Source organism: Fundulus heteroclitus, unplaced genomic scaffold (genome assembly GCF_011125445.2).
Source record: "Fundulus heteroclitus isolate FHET01 unplaced genomic scaffold, MU-UCD_Fhet_4.1 scaffold_64, whole genome shotgun sequence".
In the NCBI taxonomy this organism is placed as follows: Eukaryota; Metazoa; Chordata; class Actinopteri; order Cyprinodontiformes; family Fundulidae; genus Fundulus; species Fundulus heteroclitus.
The window spans coordinates 1,565,184-1,582,074 of NW_023397077.1; the positions used below are offsets into that span (position 1 = coordinate 1,565,184).

The 16,891-nt window shown below is 41.2% G+C and overlaps 1 protein-coding gene and 2 long non-coding RNA genes across 12 annotated transcripts in view; 2 read left to right on the plus strand and 1 right to left on the minus strand.

Annotated features, from left to right (window-relative positions):
• si:ch73-267c23.10 (serine incorporator 1) overlaps positions 1-16,891 on the plus strand; it is a 128,635-nt gene that overhangs the window by 73,647 nt on the left and 38,097 nt on the right. The gene's annotated exons all lie outside the window — the stretch shown is intronic.
• LOC110367008 lies at positions 1,868-4,429 on the plus strand. The gene is made up of 3 exons (XR_004930070.1): positions 1,868-2,693; positions 2,836-2,975; positions 4,190-4,429. It is a non-coding gene; the product is annotated as an uncharacterized LOC110367008 (long non-coding RNA).
• On the minus strand, positions 15,806-16,544 carry LOC118561469. Its single transcript, XR_004930071.1, has 3 exons — positions 16,391-16,544; positions 16,006-16,314; positions 15,806-15,935 (listed from the first exon to the last, which is right to left on the minus strand). It is a non-coding gene; the product is annotated as an uncharacterized LOC118561469 (long non-coding RNA).

The window sequence follows — 16,891 nt, forward strand, 5'->3', positions numbered from 1 at the left end:
TAGCTCTGAAGGCCCATTTTTACCCTGGTTTAAGATTTGACAGTAAATGAGAAAAAACATTGATCAGAGGTAAACATTGTAATATGCATATTTAATTCATTGGAATTCCAAGGCGACAGAATATACATTACCATTTGTTGTATTCGGTACAAGCTGACATCCTGGCTCATGGCGATGCAAAGATTCTGTCTAACTTTTCCTAGTCTGAATACATCTTTTAAAGGCTGCGTCCCTCCCATGCTTGGGAGGAGTGTGAACTGCTCTTACAACAAAGAGTTTCTTCTACTCTGCAAAGGGTCAAGCCAAATGACCTATCCCCTGCCATAAAACTCAACTGCATGTTATCTTTACCCAGCAACAGAGGAGAGACATACCTTAAGCCTGGAGGGTTTGTTTTATTATGCTCCATACAACTGCCTGATTAATATAACAACTAAGATATTTATTTTCCTCAACACACACCATGTGGACAAACCATCAGTGTCCCTGTGGTTTCTCTGCCAAACCTGTTGGTGCCTTGTGTGAGTTCAGTTCACTTTGGCCATCCAAGGAAGAGCAGTGGAAAGCAGGGATGTGTTGGTTCTTTCAGCAGCGTGCTAGCGGTTCTGTGGCTAGCCCGCAGACCCTGAGGTATTTAGCAGAGCAGTAGTTAGCTGGAGAAGCAGAACAAGTTGTTGGAGAATCAAACTGGCAGATCAGGCTCAGTTGGAGCAACAGGGCTAGCAGAGCAGGTTTAGCTGGAGGAGCCGGCTAACACAGGAGGCTTAGCCAGAGAAGCTAGCCAGCAGAGCAGGTTTAGCTGGAGAAACAGAACATGCTTAGTTGAGCAGCAGAGCAAGTTTTGTTGGATCATTAGAGCAAACTTATTTGGATCAGCAGATAAGGCTTAGGTAGACAAGCCAGAGCCAGGAGGTGGAGCAGCTGGTGGGCCGGTGCAGAGACAACAGCAGCCTGATCCTGAACGTGGACAAGAGACGTAATTTTTTCTGCGTTTATTTTGTAACGGATCGAGGAACAAGACAATCTATGGGTTTTTGCTGGAAATATTTGAATAGAGGCGTAAAAAATCATGAAAACGTGTGTTTTGGAGTTGCAGATGGCGTTTTTCAAAACCTCTCCATAGGAAATGGATGGGGAGGGTTTGGGGTTGTTGCCGGTCTGAGGTGATTTGCGAAAAATCTATAAATCCTACAAGTCACCAGGGTAACTGGAAATGGCGTGATGAGAAAAATCTACAAATCCTAAACCAATGAGGGTTACATTTCCTGAATCCAGACAAAAACACCTACGTTTTGATGTATCATTTGTCTACGTAGAGTGAAAATTGAGCGAGTAGGCTGAAGTTGTTTGGTGGTTTTTGGATAATTTTGTCTTTGGGGTTGTTGCCGTCTGAGGTGATTTGCGAAAAATCTATGAATCCTACACCAATGAGGGTTACATTTCCTAAATCCAGACAAAAATACCTACGTTGTAATGTATAATTTGTGTACGTAGAGTGAAAATTGAGCGAGTAGGCTGAAGTTGTTCGGTGGGTTTTGGATAATTTTGTCACCACCGTAACTTGAAATGACGTGATGAGAAAACGATAAAAGATATCCACATACCATTTTCACTTTTGAATAGTTCAAAGATATATCTACAAACTGGAATTTAAACGGTGTTTGTAGGTGAAAGCATGACGACACAGTAGAGCGTTGAAAATTGTCATTTTCCAGTGTTTTTTTGCGAATTTTGTTCCAACCGTAACTGGAAATGGCATCAAGTACAAAAAGCCCGCTTCGCGGTAGGTTTATGAACATAAACGTACAAATACTGCATAAACTTTACTCAAAAGATGCAGCGTTTCGAAACGCTTCGTTTCGCAAGCGCATGCGCACTGTAGCTCACAGCAGGACCGCTTCTGCTCCGAGTCCAGACATTACAGGATCACACACAGAGCAAGAGGTAGTCCCGACGACAGTCATTCTTCAGGTAAGTTATTATCGCTCTGCTTTAAATTTGTGATAATAACTAAGTCTGCGTGTAGTTTGACGCGAGATATGTAGCTGTTCATAAGTTTATTAACTGATGTAGAACATGTTTCTGTTCTCTGTAAAACTTTTGGCGGCAACATGGAAGTAGCTAGCGTTAGCTTAATTCAACTGGGAGCTCTTCTTCTTCTTTTTTCCATCCAATTAGAGTATGGCTTGCAAATACTGCAATCGGATGGATTAAATCAAAATGCTGCAGCTTTTGGCAGAAATAACTAAACATAATGGTGGGACTGTCCCCCCGTCAATACCTGTCTCACTGCGCGCTTGAATTGGTTCGTGCGCATTCAATTCAAAGGCACAAAATAACTCCATAGTAGCGTTGGTGTGTCGTGCTGTGCGAAGCCCACCACTACCCCCTCGTGCTACCCATCAGTACTCATAATAAATTGAATATATTTTCACCAGTCTGCACCAATTTGGGTTAACCATTTTTGCCACAGACAATTTGTTACTAATTGTAGGACCTGTTTCTGGTTGTCTTCTTCCAATTCGAGGCCACTAAAATTGTTTATACTGTAAATATGCCTGTCAATATGCATGCCTGCCAATGCATTAAAGTGACTGACAGTACTGCAGACTGCATGGCAGTGTCTTATTAAAATATTTTTCTATTTATCAACAGGAAGCAAATCACATAAAAGCATTATCCTCATTATTCAGGTAGGTGGGAAAATAATGTATGCATGATAGAATATTGTCTTATATTTGCCCTTATTTATTCATCAAAATTTAATATTAAAATTGTGGCTGAATATTTTAGAACATGGTTTTAATACCACAAATTGTGTCTCTTCTTTTTTAGGGTGTCCTTTGGAGGAGCCAGTGGACTTTGTGGACAGTTGCACTTGAGGTCTAGGGAGAGGAGGTAGAGGAGGAACCGTTATTCGCAGCCTTATACTGTACCTCGGGGAGAAGGAAGAGGAACTTTTTGAAGACTGCTTGGTATGGCATGATTTTAGTCATTTAAAAATCTTTTTTTTAAAAAAGAAAAAAATTATGCATCCTCGCGGAGCTCGGTTCCTGGGTCTGCGCTGTGATTGGTTAGGATGTAATAAATTAATATTAACCCAAATGTCTAAAATGCAAAAGGAGGGAAAATTGTTATTCTATTGAACTTTTACTGACCCTTTTTTTTCTATCATCGACATACGTGTATTGATTGATGTATATCGTTATTGAATTATCGCACAGGCCTAGCAGACAGCAGATGGACAACAGCCGCTGCATGTAGCGGCATAAGCAAGCCTCTATGCAAAGAAGTGGTCCGTCAGCACAAGGCAAAACATGGCGATATTGTATTGTTTACCTGATCCAGGTTTTACCGACTTCATTTTGACTGCTGTGACTAAAATGACACCTGGTTTGTTACCGACAGCCATCTGCCCAGCTGCACATAAATGCAGCATCAATGTAACGCACCATTACTAAACATATAAATATGGCGACACGATATGGCAGCCAGCACAGAGATTTCCATGTATATCCATGTATATACAGTATAAATCATTATTCAGAACTTATTAGAACACTTCAGTCTGTTGATGGGTGTACTTAGTGATTAATAAAAAAAATACTTTTTAACTATTTGATTTTAAGTGGGTAGTGCTGGTGCCTTCCAGCAAGAAGGTCCTAGGTTCGAGTACACCCCTGGGTCTTTCTGCATGGAGTTTTGTATGTTCTCCCTGTGCATGCGTAGGTTCTCTCCGGGTACTCCGGCTTCCTCCCACAGTCCAAAAACATGACCGTTATGTTGATTGGCCTCTCTAAAACTGTCCTTAGCTGTGAGTGTGTGCATGAATGGTTGTTTGTCCTGTCTGTCTCTGTGTTGCCCTGCGACAGACTGGCGACCTCTCCAGGGTGTACCCCGCCTCTCACCCAGTGAACGTTAGCCATAGGCACCAGCACCCCCCGCGACCCCATGAGGGATTAAGCAAGTCAGAAAATGGATGGATGGATAATTTTAATAGATCACAGGAGATGTTATCTCCTTTACACAATGTCCCTTTAAATGTTCAAGTTAAGAAGACAGTAGTCAAACAGACGTAATTTTGTGTTCATTCTTCCCTGATAAAGAAGTCACTTTGATTCATGCAGCTCTTTTATTTGTTTCTCGAATAAAAGAATAAACATTTTTTGTTGTTGTGCATTACATGCAGGAGGACAGCCGGAGTGACGTCAATAAACACATCCTCAAAATACTTGTTCTCCATGGTGCTGATGAGGATCCCCTTGATGTCTCCATCCTTGTTGAAGGCCAGGAGATTTTGGGAGCATTCAACAGTACTGCAAAAGGCTGCTCCCTGCTCATGGGACTGATATCGGGGGCTTAAGACTTTTATAATGTCGAAAGCCATACACTATTATGTTATGTACTAAAACTATCAAGTACTAAAATATTTTGCATGTTTATATATATATATATATATATATATATATATATATATATATATATATATATATATATATATATATATATATATATATATATATATGGCATGTAAAATATTTCAGCACCTAATTTCCTAGTAGTTGATAGTGTTAGTACATCCAGACTGTAAAATTTACCTATGAAACATTTTCACACAGCCAGAAAACTGCTTGTTGTTGCAACCAAATCCTATGGGATTCTGTTAGAGTAGGGAGTAGCAAGATGGCGGCCAGTGACTTCAGTTTTCCGGGCAAATCAGCAATCCAGTGAATAAATAGAGATCAGTGATACCCTCCTACTTTGCACTAAACTTTTGAAGTCTTCCAAAAACTTGGATGGATTTAAACTGTCCCCAAAAGTAAACACCTTGAAGTTGAATTTGCTTTCCTACATGCATTTATGACTTTGCCATCTTAGAGGAGGAAAATATGGCATCAAATTCCAAGAATTAGCAGTGGGTTCTATTTAGTGTTAGTGGAAGGTTGCCTTGACATTAATGTTTTATTTTTTTGCCAAATAAGGTATCTGTTATTTTGTAAAAAATAACTGATACCTTTATTCAAATATCTAGTAGAGATTTTATTCTTCATTGAGAATGGTTAGACAGCTGAAGCTGTTAATTTTTAATTGTGTTGATTTTGTTTTATCAATGTTGTAACTGCATTCTTAAATGCATTTACAACATTAATGAAAGTGTTGAAATTGCACTGTTTCAGTGTGTAGGTTTGTAAGATTTTTATTGCACATTTGAGTAGTGACTATATTACCAGATCTGTGTTGGATGTGGTGTATATGTAATACTGTGTATTTGTTGTTTACAAGTCATACCAATCTTATCTTTGCAATTTAAAACAATAGTGTATTTACCTTCTTTGTTAAACTGTTTAAAATGAAAAATAAACTGTTTAATGTATATAAAATGTATAGACTATTGGTTAAATTTTTTGGTAACATTTATCAAAAGAAAACTGGCAATGATTAAGTTACCTAATATTAGTGAGTAATGTTAAAATAATGAAGCAAAGTAAATGTCAAGCACAAGAAAATAATAAATTCTACCTAATTATTTCATAACAGCAAAGTCTACAGGAATATAAAATTGACTTAAAATTTTGAGTAAAGTGCAAGTCCACTTTACTTAAATACTTACTTACTTTAAATAAATCTAACTTACTAACTTACTAACTTTAAATAAATCTAATCTAACTTGGATGTATTTAAGTAAATGTTACTTAATATCTTCACAACTGTTATGTATAATGGAAAGTAAAATTTACTTGATACTGGCAAGTGAGCGTTACTTGATATTGCAGCATTAAATTTTACTTAAATCATTTGAGTGTAAATACTTACAATATATTTTTTAAGTAAATCTTATGAGTTGTTTTTATCAGTGTAGGTCACTAACCTGGCCGTGAGCTGGCTCGTCTTGGTGCTGTTTTGGTTCCAGAGTACGGCGGAGTCCGTGCAGGGGTTTTCCAAGGTTGTTAATCCAGGTACTGTTCGGGTCTGATAACGGGGAGGCCAATTAATCCAGCAGAGGTTTCCAAGGGAGAGTCCAAAGAGGGTTCCAGGTCCAGATCCAAAATCCAATAGGCACAGACAGTTAAAGGAGGCAGGCAATCTCCGGTACTCACTGGCAGGCAGGGTCAGAAACATGGTCGGGCAGTCCAGGATCCAGAGGCTGACAAACAGGGCTCAGGCGGGCAGACAAAAATCCAGAGAGTGGTTAGGCTGGCTCAAACTACAGGGCAAAGACAGGTCAGACTACAGACAGGCAGAGTAATGGCTGGAAGTTCTCACCATGTTGGCTCGAGCCGTGCTGGCACTGGAGGCTGAGAAGGACGGAGCCTTTATGCAGGTGGGGTGGAACAGGTGTGCTGATTGCAATTAGCAGCTCCAGTGCCAGGAACGTTACAGAGCCCCCCCAAGGGCGAATTCCAGACGCCCTAGGCTGGTCCGGGTGGGCCCTGTGGAAATCCCTAATGAGAATCCATTGACGGCAGTCCTCAGCCATCAATGGATGCTTGGCTGAGGACTGCTCCTACCCCCGAGCTAGAGGCATCCACCTCCACTATAAATTGCCTCTCTGGATTGGGGGAAACGAGAATTGGAGCAGAGGTGAACAGTCCTTTCAAACGCTTGAAGGCCTTATCTGTCTGCTCATTCCAAGCAAATCTTGTCTTGCTTGACGTGAGTGCATGAAGTGGAGAGGCGACCTGGCTGTAATTGCGGATAAACCTCCTGTAGAAATTAGCGAACCCCAGAAACCTCTGGAGCTGCTTACGGTCAACATAGTAGGCCACTCTGTGATGGCCCGGACCTTGGCTGGGTACATGGAAATCCGACCAGGGGACAGAATAAAACCCAGGAAGGAGGTTGACGTTGTGTGGAACTCGCATTTCTCAGCTTTTACATAAAGCTGGTTCTGAAGGAGCCAGAGAAGGACGGAGCGGACGTGTTGTTTGTGAAGGGTGAGGTTCTCGGAATAGATGAGGATGTCATCCAGATAAACGAATACGAAGCAGCCTATCATATCCCTGAGAACCTCGTTGACCAAATTCTGGAAAAACGCTGGGGCATTGGTAAGACTGAAAGGCATTACCAAATATTCATAATGGCCTGTTGGGGTGTTGAAAGCGGTCTTCCATTCATCACCCTCCTGTATACGGACCAAATGATAGGCGTTTCGTAGGTCCAACTTGGTAAGCACCTTAGCCCCTTGGACCTGGTCAAACGCGGTGTTCATTAGGGGGATAGGATATCGGTTCTTCACCGAGATGTTATTAAGCCCCCTATAATCAATGCACGGGTGGAGAGAGCCGTCTTTCTTTCCAACAAAGAAAAACCCAGCCCCTGCAGGAGAGGAAGAGGGGCGAATATTGCCTGCTCTTAGGGACTCATTTATGTAATCCTGCATGGCTTGGGACTCAGGAGGGGATAAGGAGTAGAGACAACCTCTGGGTGGGGTGGTTCCTGGTAACAAGTCGATCGCACAGTCAAAAGGGCGATGAGGAGGGAGACTCGTGGCCTTATTAAAAACCTCCTTTAAGTCATGGTATTGGGATGGAACTTTGGACAAATGTGGGTAGTATCCATCAGCCTTACCCTCAGATGAATTTAGCGGCTGAGCGGAGAACAGACATGATTCAGAGCAGGAGGTAGCCTATCCCGTCTCCTCCACCCATTGCCAGTTTATCTGGGGATTGTGTCTTCTGAGCCAGGTCACGCCCAAAATAACTGGGACCTGCGGGGAGTCAATAATCATAAACTTGTGTTTATAATAATGAATAATAAATAATAATAAATAACTTGTGGTTTTGCTGTCATTGTTGCTTCACATAGGATCTTAATCATTGTTCCATCACATGACTGAAAAATTAATAGGTTATCTGTGTCTTCCCATGGTGCCTCGGTTGCAAGTTTCATCATTGGTCCCAGGTCTTTGCATTAAATCCTTTATTTACAAACAATGTTATGTGTGGTACTGATTCTGGAACATTGTACCACTTGAAATAATTTTGTTTCACATTTATTGCTTCACCCTGATTTCCAATAACAATGCCTTGTGTTTCGAGATTAATAGTTCTGTCTTTTGTAGAACGGTCCCATTTTGGAAACTACATCTCCAACTGGGCCCGAAATATCTCCTAGCCAATAAACATTAGCTTCATTTGTTGAAGATCCAGACCTGTTTTTTCAACATACAAACCCTGAGGAGAACACCAAATTTTTTGTTTCATCCTGAACAATGCATCTCTTTCCAGCAGGTTAATTGGTGTTTGGTCAGATATAAGGATTGGTATTTTTATCTCATCTTCATCAGTTGCCAGTCGTACAGGAGCTGTCATTTGTATTAGCTGTCTTATTCCCAAGAACCCTACTGTTGAAATGAATTTATGAGACATGGGGAGGTGCTTTGCATAATTTGGACTTACACACGTGTAAGCTGCTCCTGTATTGACCAGCATCGGAGTTTCTTTTTCTTCAATTAGAATTTTTAACATTGGTTCATTTTCAGCACCCTCACTTACGATTGGGCACTGGTTCTCCCCTGTAAGGTTCTCTAGGCCCCCCTAATAACCAAAATTTGGTGGGTTTACAGGACGTCTTGATAGACCCGGACGGAACCTGCCACGCGGCTGCCTTTGGTAAGAATTGTTGCCTCTTGGGCATTGATCGGCACAATGTCCAAGTTCATTGCATGTCCAGCATGCTCCTGTTATTCCAGGTGCACCAGACTGGCATCTGTTGGTCAAGGCCGGGCCTCTTTGCTGTCCTCCCCAAGGCCCATATGGTTGTGAGTTAAATCATTGAGGATAGACGTTAACCACCGGTTGTTGCAGCTAGGTGGGTTGAGGAGCCAGAAAACTCCTTTGTGCTTGATTTGTCACATCAGGTACAGGTTCTGAAAAACCTTGAGGTGGAGTTGCATTTTCAGGCACTTTAATCATAGTGGCTTGTGTTTTGGCTTTGTTCTTTCCCTGCAGTTCTCCAATCTGCATTTGTGCCAGTTTTCTTTGTATGCTTTTATCTTGTTCTGCAATCTTCATTTGTTATATTCTGTACTTCTCCACTGCGTGTATCACATGATCACGAAATTCCCTGTGTGGCATTGACGTCAGCGCCACCACATCTTCGAGCCTGCTTCTCACTAGACCACGCATCGCTTCAATGATGGTATTTTGGAACAGAGTTGTAAGCAAAGGGCTCTTATCAATTTCCTCTTTTGTTTCCTGTTTCCCTCTCTTCAGCTGCTTTGCAATGTAAGTGGCTGGGTTTTCTGTGGCATCAAGAGGATCACCTATTAGTGCTTTGGGATCAATCTTGGTTGGATACTCTGTTCGCAGCGCTTTCCACTACGCTGTCCAGAATAGGTTGAACCCCAAACCGTCTTGCTCATTGCTGGAGCATCCAGGTGTAATGTTGCTTTAACATGTTTTCCATAGCAGGTGTTCCCAGGCACTGTGCAAAAACAGCTTTAATGTCACCTATGGCAAGCATTTTACCAACTGTCTCTTCCTCAAACACCCATATCCACTTGCTTGCACCTTCATGTATGTCTGGAAGCCCCGCAACAAGCACCACCAGGTCCGCAGAGGCCCAAGGAACATAATGAGCAACATTCCCTTTAACAAGAATTGGTAGCTGATTATTGTCTGTGTACCTGTCAGGTGGATGCATGTTGAATGTGTCTCACAAATTAAAATCAGATCTCCTGCCAGTATCTGTATCTTCTGTGCCTGGATATGCTGCTGAGGGGTCACAAGCATTTCCTTCTAAAACATACTTTGTGGCATGCTCTTGTATCACAATTTCCAAACCTTCAATCATGGTTCGATTAATTTCTTTGTAAGTCTAATCCTTCTTTATTTAAATTTATCCAAAAGCTGTCGCTATTTGGCCTTGTAGCGTGTTCCGCACAACAATCTATTATATTTGTATTTCCCATACTTCTCATTGTTAGAGAGCTTCTCGGGTGCACAGATGTTTTCTTTGTAGTTCTGCAATACTGAGGTGTCAACCCACGTGTGTTTACAGGGGAATCTGAGCATACTGGGGCAACATAATTTTTTTGTGGTGCAGCTGGAGATCTTGCGTTCTGTACAGACAAATATATGTTTACTGGGGCATTCTGTTGTGTTTCAGTAAGAGAACCTACATTTTGGTGCGCCGACCCTCCGGCATTCGTAACACTGACATGTGAGGCCCTTGTCATAATCTCTCTATGTTCTGTGGAACCGTTTTCGCTTCCAGCCTCCTTATTTTTATCACCTTGATTTATTGCATCTAAGATCAGACTGTCATTGTTTTATACTGAAAATCCCCCATAATGTTTACTATCCCAGAGAGCGAGGGATAAAGTCCTACTGGCCTTAAAGCTTCTGGGTTGCCTTTTTGAGACTCCTGTTTCATTTCCATAAATTTCTGTTTTAATTTGTGTCTGTAAGCCTGACCTTCCTCCTTAAAAAGGTTTAAACTTTTTGGCTCAAGCTCACGTTTTTCCTTTTTTTAGTACTATTCTTTGCTTTGTAATCCATGATTCTGGTTTCCATTTGTTCGCAAAGAGACGCATCAAAACTGCCCATTTCAGGCCAGGGCGAGTTAAACCCCTGTGTTCTCCTGTTCCATTTCTTAGAGATTTTTTTTAATTTTTTAAGCATATTCAGGGTATGTTAATCCAATAATCACGATAGGAATGTTAGCTATTCTGCTCTGCGCTAGTTTAGTTAAACCAAATTAAGAAAACCTAGGTACAAAAAGGGTTAACTTTCCTGGCAGAAACAACGAAACTCCTACTGGCTACTTTACGTTCCTCCAGATGTTCGTGTGCTTTCCTTTTGGCAGGGGGGAACAGAGCAGAACTCGCTCACACTCCCAGCCAGAGCACAAGGAGGGGAGGGACTGTGCTGCATGCTTATTTACTCACACTCATAGTGCATGTATGTTCGTGTGACAGTGTGTGTTTCCTGTTTTTCCTGGAGCTGCTCACTGCAGCCCCAAAAATAGCCTAGTGTGTCTGCGCCTAGTCTCTCACTGAATAAAAATAGCAGGCAGGCAGACCCTACTGCCAAAAGTTTTTGCACCGGCCAAGCCACTACACGATGTGATCCAACCCTCAAACACAAAGTTTAAGTCTCTGCACCCGCTCTCTTTCAACACACCAGCTTCCAGTAAGTATGTGCACCTTAGTCCGGCAGGATTTTCTTATAAAATGACGGTTTCCATACACTTTTACTTCATCAAATTAGACACTTTACTTCTGATAATGGAACTTTGAAGAAGAAATGAGGGAAAAAAGCAGCAACAGCAACAAAAACTCAGTTTCTTACATTCAGTTTAGTTGAACAGCAGAGCTCTCATTTAAACTCACAACAAGAATGTCTCAAGCACACACATCTCTCTCAATCACACATCTCTCTAATCATTCCTCTCACCCCATCTTCCCTAGTAATTAGTGATTTTTCTTATGGTCCAGATGCCCAATATTCCTTATTTTTTTACTGTGCGAACATACAATTTAACTCATATTTTAACGCACCCATAACAAAAGAAAAATGCTTCAAAACAGGCCTACTGTTTCAAATTTTATCGGAGGCTCTTTCACCTCGTTTCCTAAACCAGAGTACTCAACAAAACCAAATAATTTCCATGGCAACCAACTATGCAGTCCAGTCCCTGTAATCTTATCTTTTTTTCAGTGTCCTGTCTGGTAATTTGGCAATAAGAATTGTTGTCTTAATGCCAAAAAGAGCTCAACAGATTTTATTTTCACAAGTGGAGCAGTACGGCTTTCGCCATAGTGCTCCACTTGATTTATGCTTGTAAATAGTTTTATTATGATTCATGCAGGGAATATCTCAAATTATATGGACACTACAATGGGGAAGCAGGAGAGGAAAGGAAGAACAAGAAAAAAAAGAAAAGGAGAAAAGGTGAAAGAAAGAGGAGATAAAAGGGAGAGAATGATAAAACGTCTTCAGTCTGCTTCATCACCTGCAAAGAGAGATGTAAAAAAACAGCTGTTATGGGAGTTCTGAACGGATAACTGACTTCCCTGAGTTACTGAAGAAGGAGACGGTGGAGTGATATAGTTCCAGCACTTTTATTGAGAAACAGAGCAGAGATCACATAGATGGAAAGTAATCGCACCCCACGGTTCCGCTGCAGTCTGCGTCTGCCCTGTCTCTGCCTGCCTCGCTTTTCGGGCTTCCCATAATACTGCACCGTGGCCTTGGTTTGAGACATAACAAAGACAGTCTATCATAGACAATAATCATTCTACGCAGCATTCAGCCTTGCACTCGGCAAACAGTGGAACTTATACACAGACATCAGGTCTCCAGGCCTCCTATGTCCGAGTGGTGTGAGGCCATAGTGACTTCAGAATAATAATCCTTATAACATTCCTCTTTTTTTTGATGATGGCGTCAGCATCAAGACAAAACAAGATGACCCATCATATGAAAATGTGAACAAAACACAGAGGAACCATTTCTGTAAACTCGTAAAGTGAGACCCAAAGGGTTCCCGTGTTGGAACCGGGCAGTGCTGGAACTTTTAGTACAGATCAACATGAATGCTTCATAGAGCTTTAACACACAGGATCATAGGTTTACCTTTCATCTACAATTTAGGGTTCATCTAATTAAGTAAGGCCTGATTTAGGTACCTATGCGCACATTATTTTAAAATTACAATAGACTAGGTAAGCTAAACCTGTTCAGTAACCAAGGTCGAATCCGTCTACTCTTTCCCACCCCGAATACCCTCTTACTCCTTTCTCCACTCACCCCTCCGATGGGCAATAATCCACCACTCCAAACTTACAACACCAGGAGCAAAGGCAGGAGAGGTTCAGTGCGGGCAGGGGAACACAGAAAAAGCTACCCCCAGGGGGTAGTAAAAACTGGTAAGGACCCCCTCCCAGGGAGATCTGCTCTCTGCCAATCTGAGCCTGAAAACCCTGTATTGAATCTAAGTGTTAACATTACCAGCTAATATTAAAGGATCTTTGAATCAGATCCTGGTTCTTCCTATATCAAATCAAAAAAGGTGCATAAACCATTGATCTTTGTGTGTCTGAAGCAAACAGTTTTCATTTTTTCCATAAACCAATATTGATCAACATGATGTAATATTAAAGTGTAGATCTCATAACACAAAAAAAATCAAACATGTGAGTCAGTGGAACAGAGCAGTTAAACAAACAGCAACACAATATGAGAAGAGTCCTAAACGTCAAGAACGCAAAGTTAAGGAAGCCTTCAGGCCTTTCATGCCACAAGGCAGAAATTAATCTAATTGCGCTAAGGGTCTCTTCAGGCAACTCCTCCCGTTGAAGAATAAGGAATCAGAGTTCTCTGGCTTCTTCATCCCCAGTCCTCTTCTTGGTTCCCCCTCGCAGGCTGGACGATTGGGCTGGATGGTAATAAGCGTTCAGTTTCAAAATCCCTATTCATGTGTCATTTATTAAAACATCCTCCAAGCACTTTCACATTCAAGATATTTCTGTGCACAATTATTTAGCTCCCAGAGCTCTGCAATTTAATTATTAGTTAAAAGAGCAATCTTTAAGTTCAAATGTATCTGCAGTAAATTCATAGTAATTCTTAACAGAATGCTTTCAATGTGTGTCTTAACTGTTGTTATCTGACAGTTGAAGTTCTCTGAAACATAATTTCATCAACATATTCGTTTCATGTCATTTCCCGTTTTATTTTGAAAACCCAACTGAGAAAAAAAGAAAGCCTTTCCATGTGAAAGCTTTTCCCTCTCTCTCTCCCTTTTTTTTTAAAGAAAGCGAGGTGCTGTTCTGCACAGAAAAGACAAAATATTTATACCGTGCCAGTAACTGTTCAAGGATGCCAAGGTTCTACAAAACAAAGCAGTGAGCAAGAGAGCTTTTTGAAAACGTTCTAACATTGTTGAACAACTAAAGCTACCTAAGCAAATCAGAATTAGTTCCCAAATTAATCCCAAAATAAAGTAAACCTTACATTGTGATTATTTATTTATTTATCTTCTTAAACTGAGGATTAAGGACTTTGATTAAGAAGTTCTTGGATGAACGCGTCTCCGCGTTCCTATTTGTCTAGGCCTCGGTAATCTGATCTATGTTTTCTGAGTGCCTGGTCAGGAAAGGTTAAGGTTCTCTGAAGCTTTCTGTTTTCAGCAACCCTGAAAACCCAGAACCCTTTACAGTCAGTGTTAGGTGTCAGGTAACCTGTGGGACCACCTCATCGTCCCTCTGGTTCCACCAGCTGTGTCAAGTCCACAGCAGCTCGTCCTGGGTGCCATGCCCCAGGGGTCTCCACACCCCCCTGTGTGGAACATCTCTCATTGTAAGGATCTCACCTTATGTCCCGTTCAAAATGTTCTTTACACAACAGGAGTTCCAATGTGGGATGTCTTTGCTGCTTTGATGTTCCTCAGAGAAAACCTTCATTCACTGATACATCTTCAAGCTGTTACCCTTTTATCATCACAGCCTCCCAGCAATCCTGACCAGATCCAAAATGTCCCCATAATTTAATCTTACTTATTTTTTGTATGTAAGACGATAACCATTAAATTATCCTGATCTAAAAGCCCTCAGGTTAGCAGTTGCTAAAACTCAGTGTTATGTGTTTTTTCCCTTAGGATGTTTAACTGATATTAAATCTCCATAAATATTGTAACCATTGTACACTGATGCTTTAATCCTAAATTTACCCATGTTAGTTAGTAGGATGTGTCATTATGTTAATCTTATTGCAACCTTATCCATTTTAGCCAGTAATCTTTCTTTGCGTTTTATTGATGCCTGCCAGAGTAGCAGAAATCAGCTTACTCTAAGATGTTCATTAAATGAAATGCTATTTACAAGTTCACATTACTCTACCTATAGTGAAAACTAATTGATTCATTTATTTAACTGTTGATATAACACCCACTTAATTTATTAAGTTGCTCTATGATTCCATCAAGTTGCTTCTTTAAAAGTTTTCACCTTTACATAATCCTAATGTGTTCCGCACTCTCATCAGGATTCTAGCTGCAGAGTTTTGAATGTACTGAAACTACAGTGTTCCCTCTAAAAATGACAAACATAAAAGAAATAAAAGGATTAAAAATAAATCAAACTTTGCCTCTGACAAAATAAAATTTAAAACTGGATCAGGCTGAAGTCAATGACATCACCTTTTCTCATTTGTCCAAAGGATCAGCCCCCATGTCACTGCGGCACTAGTTTGGTATTCTCTCGCATCTGAGAATGTCTAAAATGAGACTAAATCTCTCTGTTAGCACATTCCTATCATATTGACCAGGTTTCTTTGCAAATAAAAAGAAGCAGAAAGATAGAGCTGTTAATAGCAGAAAGCAACAAACATCTTTAAGACACCACCTTTCCCGCTGGAAGATCTCCTGGCATAACTTGGTTAAAACTAAGCATAATTTAGTGTCCAAATCTGATTATGACTCCTTACCGCACTGCTAGCACTGTCTTCTCAGAGTCTTCTGTTGGCAGAAAGGTGGTGTCTCCTTTAATCTGAAAGCAATAACTCAGAGAAAAACAAGAGTGTTAGTAGCAGTTAAAACCCTGGTCATTTTAGTGTCACTTTAACTTGATGCTTTTCTGCTGATCCTGGGAAATGATATCTATTCCTCACCTTTCCTTTGAAACTGTTCAAAACACCTCCAAAAAAAAGAAACAAAAAAATAACCAAAAAAACTAAAACAAAAATGTCTCCTAATGAGCACAATTATGTCTTTTCCAATATGACATAGGTTTTTGACTTATTACAAACTTTTTTATATCCTTCTGGTCCTTTGTGTCATGTTTGGTTTGATATGTTTTGCCCACATGCAGAAAACACTCGGGAAAACAGGTAAATAGAAAAAGGTTTATTTAACCAAGGAACACAGGGGAGAATCGGCTACTGCAGGACAGAGCTCGAACGGGGCACCAGGAAGGCGGGAGACCGGGTAATCTAGAAGGACAAGAGGATCGGTTAACTGCAGGAGGAGACTGCGGGAGATGTGCTGCTGAACAACTCTTACCACTGAGTGAGGTGACCAAACCGGTGAGGTGGTGATGTGGACTCGATGTTGGCCTGGTGATGGAGCCACAGGTGTCCGGGAGACCAGGGAACGGAGGCGGCAGCGGATCTGAGCAGCACCGGGGAAATCCAGGTATCCAGACCAGCGAGAGGAACCAGCTTGTGTCCAAGGGAGGTCACGGTCCAAAGGAGGGGAGCCAACTTGGGAGGAACTCAGAGGAATCCACGAGGGGAACCAACTTGAGAGGATGAACAATGGATCTTGAACGGGGAAGTCACGAGAGGGAGGTGTCGGGACACGAGGAGGAACCTGAGAGACACAGAGGTAAGAGTTTTAGCAACTTTGGGTAGATCATAAGGCTAGAGGCCGAAACTGGTTTGCATACCACGACGGTAACACTCTGGCATCCTCCCGCTGTCTGCGCACAGTTCTTATAGTGCTGCCTGGTGCTGCTCAACTGCCCGCAGGTTAGGGTTAGGGTTAGGTAACCCTAACCCACCCGTCAACCACGAACACCTGTGGAGAAAGCAGCAGAACCAGCAGCAAGCTGCACAGCCCTGCTGACTGAGTCCTGACACTTTGACCATGTGTATTTACTGTATTAATACAGTAAAAAAAACAAAGAAATAACAGGAAAAACAAAAAAACGAAACGCTTCCAAGGAGCACAATTATGATTTTTCCGATATGACAAAGATTATTGACTTATTATTACAAACTTTTTTATATCCTTCTGGTCCTTTGACCATGTGTATTTACTGTAGTAATACTTTATTCATATATAACTTTTCAATCTAAATTGGTCAAGTGTAAAACTTTAAAGCAATGATTTTCCCTTTTAGTTTTTTGAACTTCTAGTGTTTCTCAGTAAATGATAAGTTTTACCT